Below are 18,919 nucleotides of genomic sequence, written 5' to 3'. Positions count from 1 at the left end.
GTACATAAACCACATATCCCACCCCTAAGTCTGGGGATGGAGTCAGCTTCCTGAGCAGCACATGGGAAAACTGAGCAGCAAAAAGCAAGCATGGTCTCTGGAACTCAGCTTCCTGGGTCCAAATCCCTATTCTACCACTTAGTAGCCAGTTCCTTAGCCTCTCTGTGCTTGTTTCCTCATGTTGTACAACTCTTTGGTAAATGTTAAAATAATATACGGACCTGGGAATTAATGGTAAAAGTCTTTTTTAAAAATCAACAAGCTTCTTATCAGTACAGTAAGTGACTTCTCAATAGTCTAAGACAGTGGTTTTCAAACTTGAATATGCCCCAGAATCACCTAGACTGCTTGTTAAAATACATAATACTGGGACCTACGTCCCACCCACCCGTTTTTAATAGAGTAGGTCTGGTATTGGCGTGACTGCATGTCTAACAGGTTCCCAAGTGATGATGATTGTGGTCTGGAGCTGTTATTTTGAGAACCATTACACACAAAAAATTCCTTTATTCTTCTGCTGTCCATTTCAAAGGAAGAAAAAAAAACACACATGACTTTTTTGAAAAGTTTTTTTGAAGAAATTATTTGCTGTATTAGAGGAGACAACATTCTTAGTTTTACCCCAACTTGAGAGAGTTTGAGTTTTCTTCTCTTGGTTTTTATGGCTGAATGAAAGGAAACTGTGCTTATGGGGTAAAAATGATATACCAGCTGCATATTATTTTTCCCATTCTTTTTTTTTTTAAATAAAAAAATTCAACGTAGCCAGACAATTTCTCACCTACTCATCTCCATCTAAAACAAGACACCATCTGTTATGTATCCACTTAATCAGTACTGTGAAAAATTGGAGCACACTCAGGCCTCTGATACCATATACCACTCACCAGGAGTTTCTGACTAGACTTTTGGAAGGTCCTAATCAGAGGCTGAGGGGACAGCTGGCCATTATACCACAGCTGGATACAATCAGAGAAGATGTCCCCATGGACTCCTACCACATAAGCCGGGTCAAATAGCCTGGCTAGAATGACATTTGAAAAATGAGTTATCTGGGGTCTGGGATGATTCTAAGTTTGATTTACTCATCAAGAAGGTGAAGTTATCTTTGAAAGCAAGTCTCTTTTCTCTTTGTGTCCAGCAGGCATGAAGTGGGGATGTTGAGAGTTTTCTGTATGTCCCCAGTCTGTGCCTGGGCTATCACTAGGGTGCTGGCTTGCAGACAAAATGCCTCTATGCATGGAATGGAAGTTCTCATTTCTTTTCCTGCTGATCTGCGGTGACCTGTAGACTGAAGCCAGAAAATCCACACCACTTCAGAACTCCCCTCCACTAGCTACAAAGGTTTCTCGTCTCTTTGCTTGCTAACAACCCATTTGAGTTCCAGAGCAGAGAAAGCAGGTGGCATTTGAAATGAGAAGGGAAAAAAAAAGAATCAGCCAGAAAAAAGGAAATAGATAACAAGCAATGTTATAAGAAGGGAAAAAGTGGAGTTGGAATTTGGAGAGTACAGTCAGGGGCAATGAAGTTAGCAACTGAAGTTTCAAGAAACAGTATAAGTGATTTTTTTTTTTTTAATACAGGGTAGAAGGGATGAAAATGAACATAAAGATACGAAATAGTAAAAGCTATGCAGATGACAACTATGGCATTAAAAGGAATTTTGAGGGTTCACGATATATTTTGTCTTCAATTATTTAGCCATTAAAAAGTGAAAATAACATATAATTTAAAACAGTGCCATAAAAGGATATTCCACAATTTCCTTAGTAATCCACATGTAATATTGGGAGAAGAGGAAAAAATACTTAGTTTTCTAATGAATGCACGGAACAAAATAAGCCTGTAGGAATATATTTCTAGAATGCAAAAGAGAAATTGTTTATTTAAGGAACGTGTAGGAGATAAGAAGTATTTAAAATGTTCTTAGCTTTTTGCCTTGTTCTTTCCACTTTCTTTGAGCAAATATTTATGAGAACCTGCTGTGTGCCAGGTGCTCTTTCAAGGAAAGGGGGACTCAGCAATGAAAAAAAAAGACAAAAATCGCCACTCTCAACTTGCAGTAGGTAAGAGAATACCTTGAACATTTGGTTGTAATGCAGATTCTTGGACCCAAACCCAAGATTCTGATCCAGTAAATTTGTGAAAGGGCCTGGAGATAGATACTTTTACATAGTATAAACTTAAGTGATTCTGATACAAAGAAATATTCCCCACAGGAATCTCACTCACTCTTAAGCCATCAACTGTTTCTCAGCGAGTACTGAGTCTGTCTCTGACTCTCAGCTCCCAGGGCTCCAGACCTGTCTATTTAAACTGTCTCCTGGACTTTTACTCCCTGGCCTTAGGAAATCAAATGCTACATGTAAGGAAAAAAAAGGAAGAAGAAATTACCTCTAAGTACAAACCTACACCTATTCCTACATTTCCATTTCAATAAACAGCATCTACCTCTAGGTACCAAAGAATCAATGGGAAGTTCATCCTAAAATCACCTTCTCCTTCCTTCCACAAACCTCCTCACCATGCTTTAGGAACTACCTCCTTAATATTTTATATATTCATCACCATTGCTTCTGCTTCAGCAGGAGCCTCATTAACCACCACCTTGCCTATTTCCAGAGTTTTCTAACTCTTCTCAGAATCTGTCCTTCCAATCTATCCTCCATGCTGTTTTCAGTGTGATCATTCTAAAATGAAAAAACAATCATGTAACTTTCCTGTTGCTAGCTCCTTAATTGCTTAAAATTGCCCACTGAACAAAATCCAAGTTTTTTAAAAGGGTAAATTAATTCATGACGTGGTGGCCTCTCCAGCATTTTCTTCTTATTATACCTCCTCCCACCTCCCAACACCCTATTATACAACCATTAAATCAATCATAGTTGCCAATCTATGATGTATTTGCTGTTGCTCCTCCATATGCCTAGAATAGCCTTTTCATAATCACATCCACTTGATGAAGGCCTACTCATCATTCAACACACGCTTCACTATAAAATTTCATGATCACCCCTGTGTACCTTCCCAATCACCATCGAACTGACTTATTTTCTTTGTGGCCTATATTACTATATGCTTTCAATAGAGCATGTGTAACCCCCTAGCCCATATATTTCTTCATTATGAGTCTCACTTGGGTGTGTATGCAAGCCTCTTGAGGACTTGAAACTTGTTTTGCTCTGTATGGGAAATTTTATCACAGTGTATGCCCAGTCTTGAATGAATGAATGAATGAAAATAATGACTCATTAAGAAATATAGCTGAAAGTTTTGTGACATGAAATTTTAATATTCTGTAAACTATTTTTATTTGCTTGTCCTGTCATATCAAATCTGAATCAAAATTACAACATAGTGCTTCCTTTAGTTAGATAATACTGAAGGTAAGTCTATACCTTTATCATTAACAGTTACATTTCAAATTGAGTTCTATGGTGGATCCTTGGTCTAGTATCAAAAGAGTTGTGACAATTAAGTTTGAGAACTTGTTACAACAATGTTACTAACCTATTTTGATATCAGAGGGATTATTCATTATAAATTTGTACCAACTGGACAAACAGTTAACCAAGTTTACTATTTGGAAGTGCTGAAAAAACTGCGTTAGAAAGTTAGACAACCTGAACTTTTCACCAACAATTCGTGGTTCTTGTATTACAACAATGCACCAGCTCACACGGCACTGTCTGTGAAGGAGTTTTTAGCCAGTAAACATATCTGTATTGGAACACCCTCCCTATTCACCTCATCTAGCCCCCAGTGACTTCTTTCTTTACCCAAAGATAAAGGAAATATTAAAAGAAAGACATTTAGATGACATTCAGGACATCAAGGGTAATACGACGACAGCGCTGATCGCCATTCCAGACAAAGAGTTCCAAAATTGCTTTGAAGGATGGACTAGGCACTGGCGTCAGTGCATAGCTTCCCAAGGGGAGTGCTTGGAAGGTGACTGTAGTGATATTCAGCAATGAGGTATGGAGCACTTTTTCTAGGATGAGTTTGTGAACTTAATTGTCTGACCTCGTAGATCTTAGATTTTCATTCTTGGGTAGAAAAAGATTCTTTAAGCTCCTGAGCTTCCTCCTGGCATATAAATTTTCACTTGCAGTGGTTTAAAGCTTTGTTTATATCTAAGGAAAGAAACTGATTACTAACAATATTTTATAATAGTAGAGGAATGATTCACATATATTGATTTTATCTAAACTATTTTCACATCTGGATTAGGAGGAAATATGCTTTTCTTTCCCTCCAGGAACAGACCCAATTACTTTCTTAGCATGTCTGAGTAGGTCAGCTATTGCTCTTTATATCTCAGATATTATGTTTTAACCCAACACCAAATGAGACTTATTATAGAATATTCCAAGTCCTGTGACTTGCTCAGTGAATGCTGGAGTGAATCCACCATGGATCTTGTTCATGAACAAGTGGGGGGACAGTAACGTGGTGTTTATTTCTTGCCATGATTTCTGTTTTTAAATAAGTGGTCCTTGCTTATTCAGTCTCTTGATGTACTTTGAGTTGTTTTTCAATCAGTAGTGATAGGTTCATAATTTTCTATCTGCGCTCAACCGAGCTTCCCTGAGGCTAATGTGCGGTGTTTGGCAGATGATGACATCCCCACATTTCTGCAGCTCTTTATATTTACAATGCACTTTGCCATGTATAATCATCCTTATTTGATTCCTGGCAGTTTTATGAGGCTAGAGTGAAATTTACTGGCCAGTAAATGCTAGCAGACTCTTGTGTGTGCCCTTGTAAGGATCACTTCCTAACAAACAGGAGTAAGTGACACCCTTTTATCCCCTGACCAAATAAATTTCCAGAACAGCATGCAGGAGAATGTTTAGAAGAGGAAGAATATGGATTATTTCCCTATGTTCCTTTTCTCATGCATATTACTTTGTTGTGGCTGGAAAATAACAACAAGAGAAGCAAAGCTTTGTCTTCAGGTAAAAGGGTCTTTGAATAAATCTAGACATTCCAGATGCTCAAATGCGCATTTAGAGAACTAGGTAGAAAAAAATCATTTCAAACAGAACTTTTTGCCCCTGATTTATTCCTGAAAATAATTCTGACACTAAAAAATAAATAAATAAATAAATCTTGACAATTACCTGAATAACAAGAGAAATCTGCCTGTGGTTAATTGTCAGGGGAGACAAATATAATGGTGTAAATAGCACTTTAAAAAGATATTTGTCTTTTCTGTACCTCAAGGTTCAATTACGTCTCTTGATTTTTGAAGCACCGATCTTGAGTTGTTTAAATTCAAGGACCTCATCTGTATAGAGCTGGGAATTGCCAAGATATTAATACCTGCATTTTTATGACACATTCTAAAGTCAATAGGAAAGAGGTTTCTGAATAAAAGACTTAAAATTACCTTATGAATTATTAATTACAGGGCATATTACCTTTGAATTATAAAAGCCCAGAAAAATGGAAAGGAGAATTGAAAAACATCAATCTCAGGTTCTTTAAAAATGTAATACCAATCATCGGAGCAGTGTACAAATCTTTTATTAAAGATAAAAAGGAGGTGATGCATTTTTTTTATTAACTGGAGGATATGTTCAATTCACATGATTAAAAATCTTATTACTAACTCAAGTCAGGAAAGTGATTTATTACAAACAGAATGGGAAGCATTCGGTTGTCCATAGCAGCGTTTATCAGGAGTAGAACTATCAGTATGTATCTATTTTAGCATGCTTAATATTTTTTAAAGGTGGCTTTGCCATCTGTTTGAAGAATAAAGATATTTTTCTAAAGTTGGCAAGCTACCTTAAAGTAAAAACATTAGCTGTTTTTCATTTAGCTTAAAGTTTTAGAAGTAAAGATTCTATCTGTGCTCTAATGAAGGTACAATTTTCCATAGAAAGGAAAAAACGAATCACAGAGCCTATTATGGTTTCTGTTCTCAATATATTTTTTAAAAGTTTCTAGTTTGTAAACATTTATTACAAGAGAACACCTTTTTTTTTGAAATGAATGATAATGTCATGTGTATCTGTTATTTGCAATGGCAAAGAGAGATTATTATTGTCTTTCAGATACATTGATTCCTGTGATTATCACTTTGTTTTTAAGAATAATTGTTATGATTGCTCTTGAATGATTTCAAACTCCCTCAGGTCTTAATTCAATGTCTAAGATGTTATATTTAGAAAGCAATCCCTTGTTATTAGCTTAATTGTTTAGTACTGAAGTTTATTTGTTCTTATCTATAATACAATAAAATATCCCTCCAAATGTCTTTGCTTATTACATAATATGCAAATTATATAATAATGAATGAGGGTCAATGCTGTCAGGATGTCCCTCATGGACTTTGAGGGGAAACTGGAAGGTGGGTGTGATTTGGCTTGATGGGGGGCAGCATTTAGTATATGGAAGATGGCACTCTTTTCCAATCCATGCACACAGAATGTCTCTCCATTTCTTTGTGTCATCTGCAGTTTCTTTTAAAAATATCTTACAGTTTTCAGTATATAGGTCTTTCACATCCTTGGTTAAATTTGTTCCTAGGAGACAAATGTCCATCAGATACCCTACAAAGTCTTTACAACAATATTGGTTATATTTCCCGAACTGTCTTTCGTATCCCCGTGGAAATTTTGTGGTTACCGATTGTGCTTTCTAATCCTCTCACCTTCTCCCTCATTAGGGAGACCATTTCATGAATGGTGTATGTACATGACCACTGCAGTATACACCTGAAGCTGAAGCTGAATAATAATGAATGTTAGCTATAATTTAATATATATGTATATTGGAGTGGTAGGAACAGCAAATGAAGAGATGTTTTATATATATATATATATATATATATATATATGGTCACAAGATGTGGAGCACAGCATAAGGAATAGAGTCAGTGGAACTGTAACAGCTATATATGATGTCTGAGGGGTAGTAGATTGGGGGAGGATGTTACCACTTTGTGAGCAGTATGAATGTCTAACTATTACATTGTTCCATACACCTGAAACTACTACTTAAAAAAAAAAAGTTTATTAATAGGTATTTTATTCTTTTTGTTGCAGTTGCAAAAGGAGTTTTTTTTATTTTAAATTTATTTTTCTGAGATTTCATCGTTAGTATATAGCAATGCAATGGACTTTTGTACGTTGATTTTGTAGCAGGCAAATTTACGAACAATGGAATACTATTCTGCTGTAAGAAAGATGAAATAGTACCATTTGTGACAACATGGATGGATCTTGAGATTATTATGCTAAGCAAAATAAATCAGACAGAAAAAGTCGAGAACAATATGATTTCATTGATATGTGGCATATAAAACTGAAAACAACCAAGGGACAAGACAAACAAATAAAGAAACAAAACTCATAGACACAGACAATAGTTTAGTGGTTACCAGAAGGTAAGGGGGAAGAGGGGTGGTAGATGAGGGTAAGGGGGATCAAATATATGGTGATGGAAGGAGAATTGACTCTGGGTGGTGAACACACGATGTGAGACATAGATGATGTATTACAGAATTGTACACCTGAAACCTATGTAACTTTACTAATAATTGTCACCCCAATAAACTTTAATTTGAAAAAAAAGAAAAAGAAAATGGCACTGTTTCCTTAACACACTCAGCTGAGATTAAGCTTGGTGTGTTGGGAAGGTAGTGAGAAAATGGCATGGGGAGAAATGGTGAGGAAACAGCTTTAGTTGTTCACCAAGACCTTAAAGAGATGAGCTTGTGGTAGCTGGCCAGAACCAGTTATGGAAGATATATGATTAGACTGAAGTGATGGGAAGCCCGGGGAAGTTTTAAAACAAAGGAGTGGCAGGAACAGCAAATGAAGAGATGTTCATTGAACTGGGACATTTGAGTCCAAGAGACCAGTCAGTAAGCCAGAAGAAATGACTGTACAGGTAATAGTAGGTGGTGAGGCCAAAGGCAATAGGAACTGAAAAGTTATATTGGTAAAAAAAATCTTGAAAGAAACATTTACTAGATAACTCTGATTTTCATGTCATTTGCTTATAGTTTGTTTTAAATAATTCAATGTTTTCTAAGACTGGGAATTCTTAATTGTTTTCTTCATATCACAGTCCTTTGTCATTGCCATTAATGGGTCATTCTCGGTTTCGGGTGGTTATGCCAGTGCCACAGACCTTAGAAAGCATGCACCATTCTCTAGAGCTTTTCTCCCCATGTATTCCTTTATGCAGGCTCAGTCATCAAAGTCTTTGAGAGCTTCTGTTCTTCCAGCAGAGATAAATTAACTCTTCCCGTTCAGGCTAGGGACAGCTGAGAGGGTATCTGTCTGTCCATTTAGAAGTGGTGCCTTTGGGAATTGCTTATTTTAACTAACTCTAGGGGCACCTTGGTTTCAAGGCTGCTTTGGAATCTGGGCTTTTAACTGTAAATCTTAAGCAATAACTACTGTGCTATAGGTTGCCGATATCATAATGGATGAGAGAGACTGAGAACTCACCAATATTTTTCTCCCTCATTTAAAAAGGAATTTTTACTTAAGAATGGTTGCCATAGATATGCTCACATTATGTAGATTCTTGGCATTGGTATGTGTGTATAGCTTGTCTAACTTATATAGTGCTTTCTGAAAAAGAAAGATCTTGAAAGTCTCATGTCCATCTATCTATATTTATATATTTGTGAATATATATACATATATATGTTTGTTTGTTTGTTTTTTAAAGAAAAAAACCTGCTTCAACTGTAAAATACTTATTATAAAGCATTGTATTTCTTCAGGCTATTTCATCCCTTTGAGCATTTGAGTTTAGACAAATGCCTTTTCCTTGTACTGTGTTTTTTTTTTTTAAAGCTGGCACATTCTTGTTCAATGAAAACAAGGAGCAAGGGATTATTCTACCCATTGAAATAGAAATGGCGTGTGAATCTGACAGCTGGAGCTTGGGTATGAGATATTACAATTCTTACTGTAGGGAAAGGAGATAAAATGAGGGTTTGAATTTCATAGCATTAGGGGCTACCTAGACAGCAACTGTTAGATATGAAATCCCTGCTGAACATTAGAAAACGGTGGGGGATTTGGTATGCCTAAACCCAAAGAGTTGGAGGTGCGGGTGGGGGAAACGCATTGCTTTATTTGAAGTGATTTCCCCCCCTTTTCTAACTTATGGCAATTGCTGTCTGGGTATAGAACTGCAATTCATAAATTCTCTTCACTTGCATAGACTAAAAATACCTGTGACCTTAGAGTTTAATTTTAAAGGACCTGAATAATATACATAGATTACATGGGATGGTACATATTTTGAAATTGCTGGAATTGTTAACAGTTCAGTGGGGTTGGTTCTACATTTCAAGAAGGAATATTGATGTACTCTTTCAATTCCTCAAATACAAGTTGTTATCCCTCACTTCTGTGATTTCAGAGCAGTATGAAATGTAGAAATGTAAAAAATTATTAAGACCCTTCCCCCACTACCCCATCTCTCTTTCCCCAAAGTAACCGTTGTAAACAGTTGTGTGTGTGTTTTGATGTAATGGTTATTGTGGTAGACTCCCAAACATATCTCCAAAATTACTAGTCTAAATCAATGGTTCTCAAACTTTTTGATAACAGAACCCTATTAAAAATTATGGAGGACACCCAAAGAGTTTTTATGTATAAGATATCTACCAATATTTACCATATTAGAAACTAAAACTAAAAATAATTTTAAATGTTTATTTATGAATTTGTTTAAAACTAATGGTAATAAATTCATTACATAATAACATAACATATTATGGTAAATATTCTAAACCAAAAAAAAGTTAGAATTTTCCTTAAATGGTAATTCTCTAGATTTCCTTCTCTTATTAAAAATTGCATGATTCTTTTAAATTGTTGAGGCTTATTTTGTGGCTTATTATATGGAGAATATTCTGTGTGGGCACTTAAAAGAATACATATTTTGCTGCTGTTGGGTAGAACGTATGTCCTATACTATCAATGTCTATTAAGTCTAGTTGGCTTATAGTGTTGTTCTAGACTTCTATTTCCTTGTTGATTGTCCCTAGTGTTTCCAAACATTATTAAAAGTGGAGTCATGAAGCTTCCAACTGTCATGTTGCATTGTTTATTTCTCCTCTCAGTTCTGTCAATTTTACTTCATGTGTTTTGGAGCTCTGTTGTTAAGTATATATGCTTTTTAAGTCGTTATCTCTTCTTGATAGAATGACTCTTTTGTCACTATAAAATATCCTTTTTTTGTCTTTACTAACATTTTCCCCCCTTAAAGTCTATGTTACCTGATATTAATATAACCACTCCAGCTCTTTTGGGCACTATTTGCATGGTATATCATTTTCTATCGTTTTACTTTTGACCCATTTGTGTCATTGAATCCAATGTGTTTGTAGTAGACAGTCTGCAGTTATCCCTCAGGTGAGCCCACGACCCACTCTCTCACTTCATTAGAACTTCTAAGCAAATGTCATTTCTTCATCCCTGCCAGATCCCCAGTGCCTAGAATAGTGATTGATATAAGGCAGTGACTCAGTGTATAGTTTTGAACAAACAACAGTTAACTTAACCTATCTAGAAAATGTTAAATATTATGGATTAATGCTAAACAGAGTACAAAATATTCTGTTGCAAGTTTCAGAAATCACATACTCCTACAACTAAGTGTTAATAATTTACAACTTGTCAAGTTTTGGTGACTTTTAAAGAATGGTATCCAGAAAATAATTTCCAGAATGGCAAAGTAAGGACTTCCAAAAAAACTACACTTCCATAAAACAATGAGAACGTTGGCACAAGTTGTGGGAAAATTAAGTTTTTCAGAACTCTGGAAATTAACCACAGGTGTGCTACAATCTGAGGATGATTCATTCAGTAAAAATAGATGACTCTTGGTAAGAATAGAGAGCTTGGTGGTGTTTTAAATTGACCCGTTTCAATCTTCCTCTCCCCAGACCAATGGTAGCATTGAAAACCAGAGCAGAAGTCCTGAGGTAGAACCCTCCTTGGTATGTTTAAAGAACAGCAAGAAGGCTTGCATTGAGGGAGTGGAGTACTCCCAAGTGAGAGGAAGAGTTCAATGAGACGAGAGTTCAAGCTAGAGCCAGATTGCATAGGGTCTGTGGGTCCTGGTAAATTTGAATTTTATTCTGAGAATGATGGGAAGTGATTAGAAGCTATTGAGTAGACAACTAACAAACCTGATGTATGTGTCAATGGGATTGCTCTGACCTATGATCCGTTTTGAGTGGTTCACAATGTTCTGCTTTATCATTTTCTCACCTTTTTTTTTCCTGCAGAAAATTTGTTTGTTTGCTTGCTTGTTTTTGCATATTAAGATATCAAGAGTTGCCAACGAAGGATCTAATCTAAATAGCTAGGAACCCCACACCTGCGTGGAACCTGAAAGGATTTTAGTTAAGGAAGACTTCACTGTGTTTCTCATATTCGATAAAGAAAATTCTCTTTAAAAAAAATAAACGCTAAAAACAAGCCACAGTATTCGACTATCTTATAGAATGGAAATAATTATTTACCAAGTAGCAGTTTAATTTCTAAAAACCAGGAAGAAGTCTACTTCTCTCTCCTTCTGTCATTTGTACTTAATAATAAAGAGAAAAAAACAGTCCTAAAATATTTTTTGGTAATCAAAAATGTTATACCAATGCTCTTTTAGCTATCATAAAAATTGTCTGTATCCTTTTGTTAAAATAAAGAATGGAAAAAATATTTTCACTTTAGCTTCAAACCTCCCATTCGAGATAAACAAACTTGAAGAACTGGAGTTGAACAAGAATATGAAGAACTTGGTAAAGAGGCAACCTAACGTTACTCCTTAATGAATGGTGTCAAGTATTCCATCTACATATCCCAACCTAGGATTATTCCATCAGCAGTTTGTTGAATGTTTGTAGTTAATTTCTGGAAATATCCAACATTTATCTAAACTATAACTATTACCTGTTTTCAGTAAAGAGTTTTGGAGTGATGCCATTGCTATTTCTGGTAAGGCTACATTTTGTGGTAGCCCTGAATCTCATATTTGAATACAATGATATCAGAGAGCACAGATTAATTTGCTTTACATATTCAGAGCTAGTTTTTTGAGAAAATGCTATGCAAATTTATGTAAATTGGAATACATGTTTATGTAAAACAACATGTGATTATGCATCCCTAAATTTACAAGAAAAATTCTGCTAGTCTTCTCTTAAAGTAGAGAAAATACAAATATACTCACAATCCCAGTTTGGACTAGGATTCTTGCTAGAATGGTTTGTCTGGCATGTGGAAAGGCTCTCATGTGCCATGGCATTGGTTAAGGATTCTGTGTTTCCTTTGCTGAAACATGGTTTTCAGCTTGAGTTTCAGAGGATCTTGCCAATTTTATCTCCCCTTCTCTGCTTTCCTTTATTTCTGTGATGAAAGATCTTGATTTCCACTAAGTAATTCACAATGGTTTCGTGGGTTGTTACTCATTTTATAAATAAACATACATTGGTCGAGGCCACGGCATTTGCCTTTTTGTAATGAACTGTCATAAAGAGAATGGCACATCCCAGCTTTCAGAGCCACTCCCTTTGCTCTGTTTCTTTTTGTAATGCATAGGAATAACATTGCTTCGTCCTCTTTGGCTAGGGTGACCACATATATAATATTTTGCCTGAACAAATGCACCTTTGAGAGTAAACAGGGTGCAACTATTAATTTTGCCAGTTTTAAGGTTTAAACCAGGACTATTCCAGGAAAACCGAGACATGCGTTTACCCTAACTTTGGCTAATTCTAAGTATATTTTTCTCCCTTTGGCAAATTTATATGACTGCTCCGTTGTATGGTCAATCCTAATTTTTTAATCTTCAAACCTTACAATTTTTGTCATCAGCTGTTCTCTAGAATTCTCAGACAAGCATGTTATCTTTACCAATCAATTGTTTTAACTATTCATTGTCAAATCCCTTGTTCCAAATGATAATTTTGCACTGTTGTTTGGCTTAGAGAAGAGATGGAAATTCTTCTGTTGGGTTTTATGTTGCTGTTTCTCAGAGAGAGAGAGAGAGAGAGAGAGAGAGAGAGAGAGAGAAATAGAGACATGAGCGCCCATCCTTAAGCAACCTCAGGCATTGTTTCTTCTCTTCACAAATTCTGTCAGTTGCTTTTTTCCCCCCCATGTCTGCCTGTTGCCAACCTGAGAAAAATTGTATCTTCCAGGAAAGGCTTAAGGCTGTGATAGGCAAAAAGCACTGACTGTTGCAATAACTAAATTGTGTGCTATTTTACTTGCTAGAGGTGATTCCATTCTACCAAGTTTGAAGGTAATTAGAATGAGACATCTTGAAAAATAGGAGGAAGATCATGTGAAATTTTTGGAAGGGAACATCACCCTAGCAACCCAGGGGCATAGGTGACAGAAAATTGAATAAATTTCTACAAATAGATTTTTTAGTTATCTTTAAGTTGTTTTCCACTGGTGATCAAGTATGGAAGGAAAAAAATATTTTTTATAAGATCTTACATGGAAGAGAGAGCAGAGTTGAGGCAGTTCTATATCTTTGAGAGCATGTGACAGAGTGGTAGAAGGAAAGCTAGACTGCTAGTTAGGAAACTGTGATTTCACAATTTACTCAACAGTTTTGAGGCTTGCTTTTTTGCTAATATCAAATGGGGGGTGATAATGTTCTTCAGATGATGCACTCAAATTTTGGAGGAGCAAGTGAGACACTGAAGGTTGAAATATGTTACATGTTACATTAAGATAAGTAATGTAATGCTGTTGCCACATATCTAAGTAGTAGGAATTAAATACAAGTTAATTGAATAACTATTAAAAGATCAAGTGAAAGTATCAATGTGCAATTCCAATTTCTACCCCTTATTTTAGCAGGTAGGCAATTTTTCAATCCCTAATCTTCTAAAATGCATTTTTTAAATTATAAAGGCAAATTAATCAAATTAATTAATACAAGCAACTTCCTCTTAGGTATTATGTATCATGGTATTATGTTGCCTCATATCCTTTTTAGAGTAAGACAAAATATGACTAAATGAATACATAAAAATCATGGTTTTTGAAGAAAAGCCTCATGCGTGAATCAATAGTTATATCCACATGAATCTAGAACAATGTATTAAAATTGAATAAATATTGAAACATCTAGAGTGCTTAAATTTTTCACAATGTGTTATTCAGAACCGGAGTATGAATTTCTGGAAATGTTTATGATGATCACAAGTTAAATGTAATACCTAAAACCCAGTAGATGGTCACAAAGTAACCATCACTTAATATTCCAAGTAATTTACTTGATTGCCCTTAATTGCTATATGTAATTTTACTTTGATCTATAACATATATATATGTATATATATATATATATGTGCATATATGTATATATGTGTGTATACAGACACACACACACATATACAGGGGGTGCCAAAAAATGTATACACATTTTAAGGAAGGAAAACTGTATTGAAATTGTTATACTCAATATATACCACTAATAAAAGATGAACACAAGTCATATTTGACTTCTGCAATTACAAGAGGTGCTCAAAGTGGTCACCATCAGTGTCCAGACCCTTCTGATTATGGTGAACTACTGCTTGAGCAACGTTGACCAAAGTGTCCAGTTACATACATTTTTTGACACCCCTGGTGTGTGCTATAGCTCCATGATGCTCGTGTTCTATTAATTGCGAAGTTCAGCTTATCTGTACATCACAGTTTTAGAAGATTTTCTAGATATCATTCCCCATATTGAGGAATTAAGGTCAATTTTATTCTAAACCTACTATTCATTCCTTCTTTGTTTTGGATTCATTGTAAAGGAAACTGCATAAAGGGCAAAAGTTGCATGGAAAAAAAAGCAAAACATGGCTTTAGCAATTGCTGAAGTGACTTACACACTCCCCTTAGTGGACCATACCTGCTGCCATCTCCCTCTTCAGCTGGTTCGAGGACATGGCTTTCTGGTAAACTTAAGAGACTATAGTTTGGGTTAAAAAAAAAAAAAGCAAACAAACAAAAATAACAAAAAATAATAAAGACTCTTTCTTGTCCCCAGTTTTGGAATTCTTATATTCAAGAATGCCTGCAGAGGGATAGAAACCTGTGATCGGACTCTCTTGAGTACATTTAGCCACCAGCTTCATGGTGGACAAGAAGGAAGAAAACAGTTTTCTTGCTCCTACAACTGTCCATTTGTTTGTGCTTACTGAGCCAGACACAGGAATCAAAAGACAGGAAGAACATGAATTATTGCCATTAAGGCACACTAACCTTACATACTATAAGATATAGCCCAACCAATGCCTCAGGTGCCCACCAATAAGATTACTAAATCTTCCTGGGGGGTGGGTAGTGATAGATGTGAAGAGAAGGGCAGGAGATCCCTGGATCTTGTTGGGGACTGGGAGAGAATTCCCCCACTCTACTTTTCTTTAGTTCTTCTGACTGAACTTGTTATAAAATAATAAAGTTGACACAATAACTAGATTAACAGGAGAGGGAAAAACAATTGAATACGTGCACATGGGAGAATCACAATATGATGCTCAGGTCATAAATTGAGGCTCAAAGAGTGATTGAACTAGGCACCTTTTTATGCTTTTTAGACAAAGAAACAATGCATTTGTGAGAAAATTGGTAGGACAAAGAAAGTTAGTGTTCATTAGAAAGGAATCTAAGTAAGTTTGCGTATTTTTTCGTTAGGAATCTAAGCAAAGTTTGGGCTTGGATAGTAAATTAGGAAATGTGTTAGAAGGTTTATTTTTACACAGTTTTTCAAGTTCGGATTTTATCTCTTGTGACACAGTTTTCTCTCAGTCCTTCATGAGTGGAGCAGGCACTGATCCTGGACATATATTTCCTGTTTTTAGGGGGACTGAGGGGAGTTCTTCTTGCTCTTGCTGTTTCTCAGGTGACTTTAGTTCAAAATCATCAGTATGCCATTGTGGAATACTTTGGGGCTCCATAACAGAAAAGGAAGTTGTAGTTACTTCTACTCTACTTATTATTTGTTTTACCATACTGGTAGGTTTAAAGGATAATGTTGGTCTGTGTTAGTTGATCTTCTAGGTAATTAATAGTCGTCGGAAATTCTGTTGTAGCATGTAAGCAATGCCACTGATGTAGGTTCTTGAGAGTGTGATGAGCTTGAACTCTTCACCCCACAATCAATATATTCAAGAAAATTCAGCCCACTGTTTGCATCCTTGAGAGAAGAGAGATGTCCAGATAAGAACAGCTGCTCTGTTTTCTCATCATCTCCTAATCTTTTTTGTATCTTCTTTTAGTACAAGGGACCGAGTAAATGGTATACATTGAGTCATCAAGTATATTAGGCAGTTGAGCCATTGTTAATTGTCAAACAAGTTATAGGATTGGAGAGACACATCAAATTCTAATGGTGAGCTTGACCCCTTATATGCCTCCTTTGACTTTATCACATATGCATACACACACACACACACACACACACACACACACACACACAGCCCACAACAACAAAGGAAGTGCTTTCTGTAGAAGGCTATTTTTCTTTTATGTAGTGTGACTTGTAAATGCTTGTGATACTGCCCCATGTAAATTGTCCAATCTTATAGAAATTCTCTACCACTCAATAAAAAGCCTAGAAGAAAAGTTAATAACTTACAAAAGTTAATAACTAGTAAAGATTGATATTGTGTAAGTAGTCCAGTGGTAACTATGTTTGAATCTCTAACATATAGTCTATTTAACACATTCAAATTCTAAAACCAAGTAAAGTAGATTTATAATCTTGATTGGGCCATTGTGAAAACTAACATGTGTTGAGTATTCATTAACTGCCAATTACATGCTAAGCATTTTGAAAGCTTATTTCACTTAATTCTCACATTAGCCCTAAGGTAAAGCTGGCATTATCATCTCAGTTTTACATCTAAGAAGGCTAGAGAATATAAATATTTATTTTTACATGGCAGAGGTTCATTTGAATCCAAAGCTAAGCTCTTAACAATTTATTATTCTGTTTCTCCATTGTCAATTTTTTTGGTTTCTTATATTATGTTTTTGTTTTGTATCCTCATCATCGATATATAAACCTGGTTATTATGAGGTGCTGTTATCTATTTTGTAGATTGGTCAGCTGATTAGATCTTTAAAAAGTGACTTCCATTTGTTTTTATATAGTGTGTGTGTGTGTGTGTGTGTGTGTGTGTGTATCTCAGTTTACTCATACATTTCATCTCAAGATCTATTGTTAAGAAACAATAGACAGTGCTGAATGATCCAAACATTACATTGTTAAATTCTAAGAGAGAACATAATGTTTAACAGTTGCTAAGCACAATGGGACAGTCTTCATCTCTCCCAATTTATGAAAGTAATGCCATTTATTGTTCGTCTGTGCCAACTGTGCCAACTATTTCAGATGGCTTTGAGTACTCATTTGATAAATGCATTACTGAAACAGTCATTAAGTTCTCCCACTCCTGAAGCAACCAAATATTTATTTCTTGAGATGAAACAAAGTGATCTGAATGTTGCCCGAATCAGTATCTGAGAGGGAAGAGAAAGGTCACTCATGAATGGAGTTAAGTTCTGACTACTTTGCAAAAAAGGAAGCAAGTCAAACTGTAAGTCATGCATTGCTGATTTAACGTGTGGGAACAAGAAAGACAGGAAGAAGCTCACAGTGCTGGAGAAAGCTCTGTGCCTGCCAGTGTCATAAAATTCTCTTTGTAATTCAAGAAAAAAAGTCAGACCATTGGAAATGATCCAAATTTGGCTGCAATAACTTTCTATTCATGCATTATGGAAGGTTATCTGTGGCTCTTTTTACATTTGAATGATTTTGTAGTAACAGTTTTCCTTCAGGAATTATAAATTGATCACCACCTGACCTAAACAATTAGCCTACCTCTTCACTTCTGGACTCTTTTACTCTCTGTGGTGGGTAACTCGAATGTAAGCGTGTCTGGCCTGGAAGGAAGAGGAAAAGGTTGCCAAGGCAGCCGTCCTTGGCATGTAACCGGTTACCCACCCCCTTCCTAGTTCCTTGGCCACCAAGGCAACACGCTGATGCTTACCCTTCCTCTACTTCAGTCCTCTCTTGCTGTCCACTGCTGAACTTATTTTTAAACAGATTTCACAAACGCATAATGACGAAGGGAGAACTGAAGCCCAACATGAGGTAGGAATTTATCGGTGTCCTTAGAAAAGGCCTGAGTGTCAGAGAACCATTCTTGTAAAGTAGTATCGGAGATGGACAGAGTCATATCACTGGAGTATAATTCTGGGTCCTCAGAAAATTGATTCATAAGACTCCTAGCTGTGACAAAAACTCACTGTAATTTCCATGTTTCATCCCCTTATTTGTGCTTATGCGCTCTGTGACTCTGGAATAGCCCAAGACCTTAAGTACTTGGCTTTGCTCAAGTACTTTGTGCCTTCTCATGGCAGCTATCCAAGTGTCTCACGTCGGCCATGACCCCTCATCTATTTTAGTCTAGAAACTACTGCTGTTAACATGTTCTTGCTCTTTGAACAGTTTGATCCCGTACTCTACTCTTATGTTGTTTTTGTTTGTTTGTTTGTTTTAGTATCTTTTAGTGCAGAAAGCTTCTACCTGTGCTATTATATCACCACACAGCTATGACAGAACATTGATTATACTTCTAGAATTCCTAGAGAATAGTTTTCACCTTAAATTTTTCATAAATTTTAATGAAATCGCTCTAAAAATGAGGAAGAATAACTGAGTGCTTATTTTAAAATTAGGTAATAATGATTTTGTTTTCTTTTGTTATTGTTTTTCATGTGGTGAGAAAGCAGGAAGAAATGGGTTTTTGTTCACCTATTACTCATACTTGTCCTTATTGATCTACCATGTTTCTATTTTAGGCACTATGTTTAAATAAGATATTTTATCTTTTTTAAAATATGGAATAATTTCTTGA

Source organism: Rhinolophus sinicus, chromosome 17 (assembly GCF_057876585.1).
Source record: "Rhinolophus sinicus isolate RSI-liver-muscle chromosome 17, RSI-T2T, whole genome shotgun sequence".
NCBI lineage: Eukaryota > Metazoa > Chordata > Mammalia > Chiroptera > Rhinolophidae > Rhinolophus > Rhinolophus sinicus.
This window is presented reverse-complemented; position numbering follows the sequence as displayed.